General features: G+C 51.2%; 1 protein-coding gene across 1 annotated transcript in view; it reads left to right on the top strand.

Annotated features, from left to right (window-relative positions):
* LOC144100983 (uncharacterized) overlaps positions 1 to 13,950 on the top strand; it is a 53,446-nt gene that overhangs the window by 31,799 nt on the left and 7,697 nt on the right. Inside the window, exons 8-9 of the mRNA XM_077633945.1 lie at positions 5,064 to 5,170; positions 10,816 to 10,922. The gene's annotated coding sequence lies outside the window, so the exon portion shown is untranslated. The remainder of the gene's footprint in view (positions 1 to 5,063; positions 5,171 to 10,815; positions 10,923 to 13,950) is intronic.

Here is a 13,950-nt window from a genome sequence, read left to right as displayed (position 1 = left end):
ATATATATATATATATATATATATATATATATATATATATATATATATATATATATATTGATGCCAGGACAACAAAGATTAAGAAAAGATCAGAGGCGCGGGAAGAAGCGGAGAAGGAAGTGACATTAATGGCTAGGCATTCGAGCAGGCGACCGCGTCTCAGCTTCGGTCCTTTCCAATGACGCAGGGTGCTCAGCACATCGTCGTGTACACTAGACGCAAACTGTTGATGCCGAAAGCCATTACCACTCCAACGAGCCGGAATGTCTGGTTGTGGTCTGGAGTGTCGACGACAAATTTCGCCACTACATCTTCGGACTGAAATTCACCATCGTAACTGATAATTCCTAAATCCCCTGGATATTCACGAAGCGGCACCTCGAGAACAAGATCGCTCGCTGGAAAATTACTCGTCAAGAATACACATATGGTGTGCGGCATCGGGACGGAGCTCTTGACCGAATTGCAGATGCCTTGTTGCGACACCGCAGTGTTGACGGCTGCTCTCGAAATCTGTCAAGCGAAAGCGGGCTCTTATTTAGATAGCACGCCAAAAGAATCACAAAACAAAGACCGAGATTTGGCAGCTATCATGGTTCTCCGTGGGGACACCAGGAGCAACTCCATGTTTGTCCTGCGGGATGCTACGTTGTACGCCACACTGGCTCAAAAACCGGGAGGAAGAACCTCATCTCCTCGTACTTCCTGCTACGCGTGCTTCACGCCATTCACGACTGCCCCACTGGAGGGCACATTGGCCAGCGAGCCACGTTGCGAACGCCGCAGGAACGCTTCTGGTGGCCCAAGATGGGCAACAGCATCCGTGCGTACGTTGCGAGCTGCGAAGTCTGCCAGCAGTACAAGCGTCTTCCAGGATGCCAACCCGGGTTTCTCACGCCCATCCCTTTGACAACTTTGCACCTCCTGAAACATCAGCAGTGGGCAGCTCGTATATATTAGTGGCTGTAGAATATTTGTCAAAATTTGCGGAGGTTGCCTCTAGGCCCACTCTCACTGCACGCTACGTCGTTTAATTTTAACTAGACCGGATCGAATGGCGTCACGGGCTTCCGTGAAAACTAATATCGGACCAGTCGACCACCTTTTGAAGTCGCGAAATCCGTGCTTACCTGCGCCGGGCGGGGGTTGAGCACCACATTGCATCGGCGTACCACTCTCAGGCGGATGGTTAATTTCCCCGAGTGGACGAATCGGACCATAAAATCGCGACTCACTCCATTCTGCATGAATAACGAAACAGGCGAGTCAGACTGAGACCAACACCTCCAGCGGCAGCCTACGCTGTCAACACTTCTGTGCACAGTTCGGCAGGAACAACGCCTTACAAAATTCTGTACTTTCAAGAGCCTCAACTTACAAGAACGTGCAACCTGGAAACACCTATCTATATCGGGACCCCTGTGCAACGATAGGCAGCTTGTCAGCGAATCAGGTGGGAAGCACGGTAAAGAGCGTCTCGTGCGCAACAGGCGCAAAAACGCAACTCCGACTGCCGACATCGACCAGCTCCTTGCTAAGAAGTTGGAGACGAGGTGCGGGTGCGACGCGGCCTACAGTCGGCAGGGCGTAAACTGACCGCGAAATACGATGGGCCCTACGGCATCACTAAACGGTTAAGTGACAATACGTGGCGTGTGTGTACGGCAGCGTTTCAGGCAGATTAGGACAGGCGGAGAAGAAACAATTTCGCAGTGCACGTGTCGCGGTTCAAAAAAAACGGTCGTTCGCTTCCAAGACTGAATAGGTCGTGTATGGAATAACTCATGGTTCCTCTTCCTACTACCATGACCGCCAGAGCTGAAGCAAAAGTGTTCGCATGGTTGTGATCGACGGATTATGATTCTTACGTTTTGCGCCCAGGCGTGCCTAAAGGATCAGACAAGTTCCGGGTGAACGACGTTTATTAACCCATGCTTGTGGGTTGAGGCTCGGACAAAAAAGAGCACCGCTAGCAAGCCGCACTCTGCTTTTAACACTTGTGATGCGTGCGCACTTCGCAGAGTGCCCTTATCGGCATGAGCGTCAGCCGACGCAACACCACTTCCCCTTTTAATGAAGCACACAGACAATCAGAGTCCAGCTTCAAATCTAGCTGGTGGGCGACGATTTCGCATGGGGTAGCGTCTTGCCTCGGCGGATGCTGGTGTCGCCTGTTGCACAACCGGAGTTACCCTGGACGGTTGAGGACTGGAAGGAACTGGTGCGCCGGCAGTCTCGGGATAAACCAGGAACTCGCTGGTTGTAACTTCACCCGCTGTTCCATGCCTAGGGGGAACGTCCTTTGCAGGCCTCTGTAGCATATGATCCTGGTGCCCATGCCAGGTGACGCCGGGGTGGTAGCACGTACTTGGAAAGAGACAGGTCCTGTTTGAGCAGCAATCAAAGCGGGCGCCCACTTTGGTTTTCTAGAAAAATAGCGTGCTAACACTCTGTCGCCTACCAAGAAGTGACGTTCGTGACACGGACGAATTAGTGCCTGAGTGCACCTTCTGTATGCTACTCTTTCCCCCACGGAATGGTTCGCGGCATCTAGCCGACAGCGTAAGCGTTGTCCTAGGAGCAATGCCGCTGGTGACTCACCAGTCGTGTTATGTGGTGTGTTACGATACGACAGCAAAAATTTATGCAGCTTTACCTGCAGTGCTCCTCCTGTGCTCTCTTTGCGCAGCGCAATCTTAAAGGTCCAGATGAAACGCTCTGCCAACCCATTAGAGCTGGGGTGGTAAGGAGCCGTGAGGACGTGCCGCGCTCCCATTGCCTGCACGAAGTGCTTGAACTCCTGCGAAACAGAGGTCCATTATCGGAAACAATTGTTTCAGGGAAATCAAAACGTGCGAAGAGCTCGGTCAAACAACGAATCGTACTTTCTGTAGTTGCCAATCTCATTTCGAAGACCTCTGGTCATTTAGAATATTCGTCGACCACCACTAAAAACATGGTATTCTGAAAAGGTCCCGCAAAGTCTTCGTGAACACGCTGCCACGGTGAAGTCGGCCATGACCACGGGTGAAGAGGTGCGTTGATTGGAACGTTACGTTGCTCTTGACAACTGGCGAAGCTCTGACCTTGACATATGGAGGAAGTTCCAGATTTTGCTCCATTCCACCCTAATTGCCTGAAGCCATTCCCGGCCCAGCAATGGCGGCCCCTCCCGGTCAACGACGTATGTAAGAAGGCTCGCCGTGTTGCCACCGTGCTGCACCTTGACTTGTGGGACGCCTTTTGAGATCACCAGGGCTCCTGTATAGATGCGGAGCTTGACTCCTGCCGCATTGAGCGTGGCTAATGAAAAAAAATTGGCGGTATTGTTTGAAAGGCAAGACTGACGGCGGCACCTATATCAAGCTCCATAGGGACTGTCACATCATTTACTGTCATCGGTACCATGATAGGCTCAATATTGAGAGCAAATAACGCCCTTTACGGCTACCCCTTCCGAGTGGGATACCACCGATGACGTTTTTGCAGTGTCCTTGATGGGGCGTTTCTCATGCGACGTGCCGGAACCGCTACGGCGAACTCGTTGCAGGAGCCCTTTTTTGTTGCACTTATAGCATTACGTGGGGACACGCTTTGCCGGAATGTTCCGGCGACCCGCAGCGAAAACATGCATGCGACTGGACACTCGAAGTCGCTTGTACCTTATGCAGGGGGTTGGCTGCAGACACACCTGTACGGGCTTCCGCGGTGCTTTTTGTTGCCGCCTCCATAGCCACAGCGCGCTTCAGAAACGTAAGTTTGCTATCATCAGTGAACAGCACTCGCCGTATATCCTCTCTTAACAAGCCTCACACGAAGAGATCCCAGAGGGACTCGTCTAACGCGCTTTCAAAATCACAGGTTCGTGCTAGCTTCCGTAGTTCGGCAACGTAATCAGAAATGGACTCGTCTTCGACTTGCTGCCTCCTGTGGAACTTTGCTCTCTCGCCAATAACCGACGGTTTCGGAGACAGATGGTCCCCCAGGGACATCTTTAGTACCTCCAAGCTCTTGGCTGAAGGCAAATCCGGGGCAACCAACGATTTCAGAAGACTGTAGGTACTGGGGCCTATGATGCTCAGGAATGCAGATTCTCTGTCACCTTCGGGAACACGGTTGACGATTAGAAACTACGTCATCCGTTCTTCGTACGACGCCCAGTCATTCTTGGAAACGTGGAATGGTTCTATTTGGCCAATTTGAGCAGCAACCTGCTTCGAACCGGCACTGGCTTCTTCGTTCATGATATTAGTCAGCAAAGAAAAGAAAAAAAAACCGCACTCTTGAATCGTCGATACTGAACAGAGGCTGAATGCCGAGAACACTTCTCTTCCTTGACGCTGCGCAACTCTTCAAAATCCCATCTTCGTCGCCACGTGTTATGTTTTGCGCCCAGGCGAGCCGAAATGATCAGGCAAGTTCCGGGTGAACGACGTTTATTAATCAATGCCTGTGGGTTGAGGCTCGGGAAAGAAAGAGAGCCGCTAGCAAGCGGCACTCTGCTCTTTATACTTAATGACGCATGCGCACTTCGCAGAGTGCTCTTATTGATATGAGCGCCAGACGACACAACAATGATGTGAGGGTTCGGGAAAAAAATTTGGTGACGAGCAGTGAATTGTTAATTTATTAGAAGCATAAAATGTGCTAAAAGTGGCCGGGGCCACAAGAAAGGCAACTCCAAATTTGAACCGTCGTAATTATGGTACCACGTGACCGAAAGTGTGGGCGGAGCCAATGCGCTGCGCCAAGTTTGAAAACTTGGAACGAAGCGTTGTGGGAATTTCTACGAACTGCAGAAATTCTCAGGCAAAATTTGGAACGAAGCGTGGTGGGAACTGAGACGAATAGCAGAAGTTCTCAGGCAAATAGGGGCAATATAGGCTAAAAGGAGCAAATGAAGGGAAAAAAACAAACACAGGCGCCGAATTATAAAATTGAAAATGAAGGAAGACATCCATTCAAGCAAATTTCATTTGCGAAGCGTTTGAAAAAAAAATCGGAGGCGTGGTATTGCGTGGCTCAGGAGGATACGTGACGAGCAGTCGGGTATTTTCATGCAGTTCTCGGCGGGGAAGCCCACAACAAGCCAGAGTGCCACTCGTGAGCCGTCTACACATGCGACGCTGGGCTCCGCTAAGAGCGGTGCGAGTGCCAAGTCGACGGGAAGGTGAGTCAGCATTGTGTGACTTTTTCGCAAAACCCTACATCGAACCCGCACAAACCTCACTGCTGCAAGCGCACGTACGAATGAAGACTGGGCGAGATCCGAGCCAGGTGGCAGCCGATATGTGTGAGCAGAGTTACGTATACTTTGGAGAGCGAGTAAATCCGGATGTGAGCTACGCCGTTACCTTCTCGAGAGATTTCGTATCTCTTCCACCTGTGACAGCGGTTTGGAATATACCGGTGCAAAATGGCGAATACCATGATCGGTTTGTGCAGTTTGGCCAAATGCGAATTATGTGCGCTAGCAGATCTGTTTCCCCCTCGGTTCCGGTGTTCAGACCAAATGTTCACGGTTGGCTGCTGATCAGATAGCGATAATGGGTTAATGCCAATATATGCGGAATCGGTTATCCTCTACATTTATAGATCCTCTGGAGCCTTCCTACCACTCCTGGCGCAGGGGTGCAGCGGCCAAGCGATGCGCCACGTGCCTTCTCTGGCAGGGGCTGCCGTCTGTGGGACTGTAGTTGGGTAGCGAATGGTTGGCCTTCCCGAGCAGCCTCTCATGATTAAATGAGCTGGCACCTGATGAGGTGGGCAGGTTGCTATATATATATATATATATATATATATATATATTGATGCCAGGACAACAAAGATTAAGAAAAGATCAGAGGCGCGGGAAGAAGCGGAGAAGGAAGTGACATTAATGGCTAGGCATTCGAGCAGGCGACCGCGTCTCAGCTTCGGTCCTTTCCAATGACGCAGGGTGCTCAGCACATCGTCGTGTACACTAGACGCAAACTGTTGATGCCGAAAGCCATTACCACTCCAACGAGCCGGAATGTCTGGTTGTGGTCTGGAGTGTCGACGACAAATTTCGCCACTACATCTTCGGACTGAAATTCACCATCGTAACTGATAATTCCTAAATCCCCTGGATATTCACGAAGCGGCACCTCGAGAACAAGATCGCTCGCTGGAAAATTACTCGTCAAGAATACACATATGGTGTGCGGCATCGGGACGGAGCTCTTGACCGAATTGCAGATGCCTTGTTGCGACACCGCAGTGTTGACGGCTGCTCTCGAAATCTGTCAAGCGAAAGCGGGCTCTTATTTAGATAGCACGCCAAAAAAATCACAAAACAAAGACCGAGATTTGGCAGCTATCATGGTTCTCCGTGGGGACACCAGGAGCAACTCCATGTTTGTCCTGCGGGATGCTACGTTGTACGCCACACTGGCTCAAAAACCGGGAGGAAGAACCGCATCTCCTCGTACTTCCTGCTACGCGCGCTTCACGCCATTCACGACTGCCCCACTGGAGGGCACATTGGCCAGCGAGCCACGTTGCGAACGCCGCAGGAACGCTTCTGGTGGCCCAAGATGGGCAACAGCATCCGTGCGTACGTTGCGAGCTGCGAAGTCTGCCAGCAGTACAAGCGTCTTCCAGGATGCCAACCCGGGTTTCTCACGCCCATCCCTTTGACAACTTTGCACCTCCTGAAACATCAGCAGTGGGCAGCTCGTATATATTAGTGGCTGTAGAATATTTGTCAAAATTTGCGGAGGTTGCCTCTAGGCCCACTCTCACTGCACGCTACGTCGTTTAATTTTAACTAGACCGGATCGAATGGCGTCACGGGCTTCCGTGAAAACTAATATCGGACCAGTCGACCACCTTTTGAAGTCGCGAAATCCGTGCTTACCTGCGCCGGGCGGGGGTTGAGCACCACATTGCATCGGCGTACCACTCTCAAGCGGATGGTTAATTTCCCCGAGTGGACGAATCGGACCATAAAATCGCGACTCACTCCATTCTGCATGAATAACGAAACAGGCGAGTCAGACTGAGACCAACACCTCCAGCGGCAGCCTACGCTGTCAACACTTCTGTGCACAGTTCGGCAGGAACAACGCCTTACAAAATTCTGTACTTTCAAGAGCCTCAACTTACAAGAACGTGCAACCTGGAAACACCTATCTATATCGGGACCCCTGTGCAACGATAGGCAGCTTGTCAGCGAATCAGGTGGGAAGCACGGTAAAGAGCGTCTCGTGCGCAACAGGCGCAAAAACGCAACTCCGACTGCCGACATCGACCAGCTCCTTACTATGAAGTTGGAGACGAGGTCTGGGCGCGACGCGGCCTACAGTCAGCAGGGCGTAAACTGACCGCGAAATACGATGGGCCCTACGGCATCACTAAACGGTTAGGTGAAAATACGTGGCGTGTGTGTACGGCAGCGTTTCAGGCAGATTAGGACAGGCGGAGAAGAAACAATTTCGCAGTGCACGTGTCGCGGTTCAAAAAAAAACGGTCGTTCGCTTGCAAGACTGAATAGGTCGTGTACGGAATAACTCATGGTTCCTCTTCCTACTACCATGACCGCCAGAGCTGAAGGAAAAGTGTTCGCATGATTGTAATCGACGGATTATGATTCTTACGTTTTGCGCCCAGGCGTGCCTAAAGGATCAGACAAGTTCCGGGTGAACCACGTTTATTAACCCATGCTTGTGGGTTGAGGCTCGGACAAAAAAGAGCAACGCTAGCAAGCCGCACTCTGCTTTTAACACTTGCGATGCGTGCGCACTTCGCAGAGTGCCCTTATCGGCATGAGCGTCAGTCGACGAAACACCACTTCCCCTTTTAATGAAGCACACAGACAATCAGAGTCCAGCTTCAAATCTAGCTGGTGGGCGACGATTTCGCATGGGGTAGCGTCTTGCCTCGGCGGATGCTGGTGTCGCCTGTTGCACAACCGGAGTTACCCTGGACGGTTGAGGACTGGAAGGAACTGGTGCGCCGGCAGTCTCAGGATAAACCAGGAACTCGCTGGTTGTAACTTCACCCGCTGTTCCATTCCTAGGGGGAACGTCATTTGCAGGCCTCTGTAGCATATGATCCTGGTGCCCATGCCAGGTGACGCCGGGGTGGTAGCACGTACTTGGAAAGAGACAGGTCCTGTTTGAGGAGCAATCAAAGCGGGCGCCCACTTTGGTTTTCTAGAAAAATAGCGTGCTAACACTCTGTCGCCTACCAAGAAGTGACGTTCGCGACATGGACGAACTAGTGCCTGAGTGCACCTTCTGTATGCTACTCTTTCCCCCACGGAATGGTTTACGGCATCTAGCCGACAGCGTAAGCGTTGTCCTAGGAGCAATGCCGCTGGTGACTCACCAGTCGTGTTATGTGGTGTGTTACGATACGACAGCAAAAATTTATGCAGCTTTACCTGCAGTGTTCCTCCTGTGCTCTCTTTGCGCAGCGCAATCTTAAAGGTCCAGATGAAACGCTCTGCCAACCCATTAGAGCTGGGGTGGTAAGGAGCCGTGAGGACGTGCCGCGCTCCCATTGCCTGCACGAAGTGCTTGAACTCCTGCGAAACAGAGGTCCATTATCGGAAACAATTGTTTCAGGGAAATCAAAACGTGCGAAGAGCTCGGTCAAACAACGAATCGTACTTTCTGTAGTTGCCAATCTCATTTCGAAGACCTCTGGTCATTTAGAATATTCGTCGACCACCACTAAAAACATGGTATTCTGAAAAGGTCCCGCAAAGTCTTCGTGAACACGCTGCCACGGTGAAGTCGGCCATGACCACGGGTGAAGAGGTGCGTTGATTGGAACGTTACGTTGCTCTTGACAACTGGCGCAGCTCTGACCTTGACATATGGAGGAAGTTCCAGATTTTGCTCCATTCCAGCCTAATTGCCTGAAGCCATTCCCGGCCCAGCAATGGCGGCCCCTCCCGGACAACGACGTATGGAGGAAGGCTCGCCGTGTTGCCACCGTGCTGCACCTTGACTTGTGGGACGCCTTTTGAGATCACCAGGGCTCCTGTATAGATGCGGGGCTTGACTCCTGTCGCGTTGAGCGTGGCTCATGAAAAAAAATTGGCGGTATTGTTTTAAAGGCATGACTGACGGCAGCACCTATATAGCTCCATAGGGACTGTCACATCATTTACTGTCATCGGTACCATGATAGGCTCAATATTGAGAGCAAATGACGCCCTTTACGGCTACCACTTCCGAGTGGGATACCACCGATGAAGTTTTTGCAGTGTCCTTGATGGGGCGTTTCTCATGCGACGTGCCGGAAGCGCTACGGCGAACTCGTTGCAGGAGCCCTTTTTTGTTGCACTTATAGCATTACGTGGGGACACGCTTTGCCGGAATGTTCCGGCGACCCGCAGCGAAAACATGCATGCGACTGGACACTCGAAGTCGCTTGTACCTTATGCAGGGGGTTGGCTGCAGACACACCTGTACGGGCTTCCGCGGTGCTTTTTGTTGCCGCCTCCATAGCCACAGCGCGCTTCAGAAACGTAAGTTTGCTATCATCAGTGAACAGCACTCGCCGTATATCCTCTCTTAACAAGCCTCACACGAAGAGATACCAGAGGGACTCGTCTAACGCGCTTTCAAAATCACAGGTTCGTGCTAGCTTCCGTAGTTCGGCAACGTAATCAGAAATGGTCTCGTCTTCGACTTGCTGCCTCCTGTGGAACTTTGCTCTCTCGCCAATGACCGACGGTTTCGGAGACAGATGGTCCCCCAGGGACATCTTTAGTACCTCGAAGCTCTTGGCTGAAGGCAAATCCGGGGCAACCAACGATTTCAGAAGACTGTAGGTACTGTGGCCTATGATGCTCAGGAATGCATGTACTCTGTCACCTTCGGGAACACGGTTGACGATTAGAAACTACGTCATCCGTTCTTCGTACGACGCCCAGTCATTCTTGGAAACGTGGAATGGTTCTATTTGGCCAATTTGAGCAGCAACCTCCTTCGAACCGGCACTGGCTTCTTCGTTCATGATATCAGTCAGCAAAGAAAAGAAAAAAAAACAGCACTATTAAATCGTCGATACTGAACAGAGGCTGAATGCCGAGAACACTTCTCTTCCTTGACGCTGCGCAACTGTTCAAAATCCCATCTTCGTCGCCACGTGTTATGTTTTGCGCCCAGGCGAGCCGAAAGGATCAGGCAAGTTCCGGGTGAACGACGTTTATTAATCAATGCCTGTGGGTTGAGGCTCGGGAAAGAAAGAGAGCCGCTAGCAAGCGGCACTCTGCTTTTTATACTTAATCACGCATGCGCACTTCGCAGAGTGCTCTTATCGATATGAGCGCCAGACGACACAACAATGATGTGAGGGTTCGGGAAAAAAATTTGGTGACGAGCAGTGAATAGTTAATTTATTAGAAGCATAAAATGTGCTAAAAGTGGCCGGGGCCACAAGAAAGGCAACGCCAAATTTGAACCGTCGTAATTATGGTACCACGTGACCGAAAGTGTGGGCGGAGCCAATGCGCTCCGCCAAGTTTGAAAACTTGGAACGAAGCGTTGTGGGAATTTCTACGAACTGCAGAAATTCTCAGGCAAAATTTGGAACGAAGCGTGGTGGGAATTGAGACGAATTGCAGAAGTTCTCAGGCAAATAGGGGCAATATAGGCTAAAAGGAGCAAATGAAGGGAAAGAAAAACAAACACAGGCGCCCAATTATAATATTGAAAATGAAGGAAGACATCCATTCAAGCAAATTTCATTTGCGAAGCGTTTGAAAAAAAAAATCGGAGGCGTGGCATTGCGTGGCTCAGGAGGATACGTGACGAGCAGTCGGGTATTTTCATGCAGTTCTCGGCGGGGAAGCCCACAACAAGCCAGAGTGCCACTCGAGAGCCGTCTACACATGCGACGCTGGGCTCCGCTAAGAGCGGTGCGAGTGCCAAGTCGACGGGAAGGTGAGTCAGCATTGTGTGACTTGTTCGCAAAACCCTACATCGAACCCGCACAAACCTCACTGCTGCAAGCGCACGTACGAATGAAGACTGGGCGAGATCTGAGCCAGGCGGCAGCCGATATGTGTGAGCAGATTTACGTAAACTTTGGAGAGCGAGTAAATCCGGATGTGAGCTACGCCGTTACCTTCTCGACAGATTTCGTATCTCTTCCACCTGTGACAGCGGTTTGGAATATACCGGTGCAAAATGGCGAATACCATGATCGGTTTGTGCAGTTAGGCCAAATGCGAATTATGTGCGCTAGCAGATCTGTTTCCCCCTCGGTTCTGGTGTTCAGACCAAATGTTCACGGTTGGCTGCTGTTCAGATAGCGATAATGGGTTAATGCCAATATATGCGGAATCGGTTATCCTCTACATTTATAGATCCTTTGGAGCCTTCCTACCACTCCTGGCGCAGGGGTGCAGCGGCCAAGCGATGCGCCACGTGCCTTCTCTGGCAGGGGCTGCCGTCTGTGGGACTGTAGTTGGGTAGCGAATGGTTGGCCTTCCCGAGCAGCCTCTCATGATTAAATGAGCTGGCACCTGATGAGGTGGGCAGGTTGCTATATATATAAATATATATATATTGATGCCAGGACAACAAAGATTAAGTAAAGATCAGAGGCGCGGGAAGAAGCGGAGAAGGAAGTGACATTAAAGGCTAGGCATTCGGGCAGGCGACCGCGTCTCAGCTTCGGTCCTTTACAATGACGCAGGGTGCTCAGCACATCGTCGTGTACGCTAGACGCAAACTGTTGATGCCGAAAGCCATTACCACTCCAACGAGCCGGAATGTCTGGTTGTGGTCTGGAGTGTCGACGACAAATTTCGCTACTACATCTTCGGACTGAAATTCACCATCGTAACTGATAATTCCTAAATCCCCTGGATATTCACGAAGCGGCACCTCGAGCACAAGATCGCTCGCTGGAAAATTACTCGTCAAGAATACACATATGGTGTGCGGCATCGGGCCGGAGCTCTTGACCGAATTGCAGATGCCTTGTTGCGACACCGCAGTGTTGACGGCTGCTCTCGAACTCGGTCAAGCGAAAGCGGGCTCTTATTTAGATAGCACGCCAAAAAAATCACAAAACAAAGACCGAGATTTGGCAGCTATCATGGCTCTCCTTGGGGACACCAGGAGCAACTCCATGTTTGTCCTGCGGGATGCTACGTTGTACGCCACACTGGCTCAAAAACCGGGAGGAAGAACAGCATCTCCTCGTACTTCCTGCTGCGCGTGCTTCACGCCATTCACGACTGCCCCACTGGAGGGCACATTGGCCAGCGAGCCACGTTGCGAACGCCGCAGGAACGCTTCTGGTGGCCCAAGATGGGCAACAGCATCCGTGCGTACGTTGCGAGCTGCGAAGTCTGCCAGCAGTACAAGCGTCTTCTAGGATGCCAACCCGGGTTTCTCACGCCCATCCCTTTGCCTTAGACTGCATTTGACACTATAGTGATTGACAACTTTGCACCTCCTGAAGCATCAGCAGTGGGCAGCTCGTATATATTAGTGGCTGTAGAATATTTGTCAAAATTTGCGGAGGTTGCCTCTAGGCCCACTCTCACTGCACGCTACGTCGTTTAATTTTTACTAGACCGGTTCGAATGGCGTCACGGGCTTCCGCGAAAACTAAGGAGCTCCTACCTTCCAGCGTGCAAAAAGTGACGAGAGCAGAGGGAAAGGCGCCAAGACGCTAAAATTCAAATTTTAACTACAGATAACTCAGCTTCTACAAAGCTCAAATTAAAAATCCTAGCTGGACACTATTCGCGAAGTGGCGTGATTCAATATTCCAGGCATGCCGCAACTTTATTAGAGCCCTCTTCACAGCCCCTTTAAAGAACTCCGGGTGGTCGAAATTTTCGGAGCCCTTGACTACGGCGTCTCATAGCCTGAGTCCCTTGAAGACGTTAAACTCCATAAACCATATATTTATATGGTTTATGGCATCCCGGTCGCCACCTGCTCGGACCATCCACTACGATGGCAACCGTCGACCAGAATCCCTCTGGCACTCCTGCTGGATCTTCTGCTGCCTCAGCAGGTGCACTTCCTCGTGGTTGTAATCGCTCAGCCGGCATAAATAACTCCACTGCTCCCACTGCACCACAATCCCCTAGACACCTCATGCAGGCCATTACCGCCCTTTCGGTCGAGCCTCCTACCTTTTCGGGTCTTCGTAGCGACGACGAGGGCTTGGTCGAGCAGTACCAGTATGTGAATGTCTATAATCAATAATACGCTGCTTTGAAGCTTCTCAACGTCTCCTTCTACCTGACTGCCATAGACAAGGCTTGATTTGTGAACCAGAGAGATGCCATCATGAACTGGACCCACTTCTCCCAGATTCGACTAATTTATTGAACCGTTCACGCAAGCGCGGACATCTACAAAATAATGTTGGATATGCGTGTCCAGCTACCGGGAAAATCTTACGTCCTACATTGAAATTGTACTCGTCCTGTGTCGACGTGTCAACAACGCCATGACCGAGAATCCTACTGCAGTGCAACCTATTCGCACTGCTTTCCATCGTCTAGACGGCCTCCAAACGTTCCGCTTGCAAGACATAAGACCCCCGCCATGCTACCGAAGTGGACTTACTCTCCCTCATTCCCTTCATTATCCTAGAGAAACAACACGACTCAACCTTGCCATCTCATTTTCACCCACCTCCGTTCTCGCCTTTGCGCGATCTCAGAAACGACCAGCTCGCTTCCGTCACCTCCGTCCTCGACTGTGCGCGGTCTCAGCAACGACCAGCTGGCTTCCGTCACCTCCGTCCTCGCCTTTGCGCGATCTCAGCAACGACCAGCTCGCTTCCGTCACTCACCTCACGATTCCGGAACCATCTGTACCACATTGTGTGCCTACATATACCCAGGTTGCTGCGACTGCTGCTGCTTCTTACTCTCCTTCTCATCCGTAGCTAGTGCAGCAGAGCCAATTGCCTCTTTATCCCCGAGGCCCGCCATGT

The sequence above is a fragment of the Amblyomma americanum genome, chromosome 1 (assembly GCF_052857255.1).
Source record: "Amblyomma americanum isolate KBUSLIRL-KWMA chromosome 1, ASM5285725v1, whole genome shotgun sequence".
Taxonomy (NCBI): domain Eukaryota; kingdom Metazoa; phylum Arthropoda; class Arachnida; order Ixodida; family Ixodidae; genus Amblyomma; species Amblyomma americanum.
This window is presented reverse-complemented; position numbering and strand designations above follow the sequence as displayed.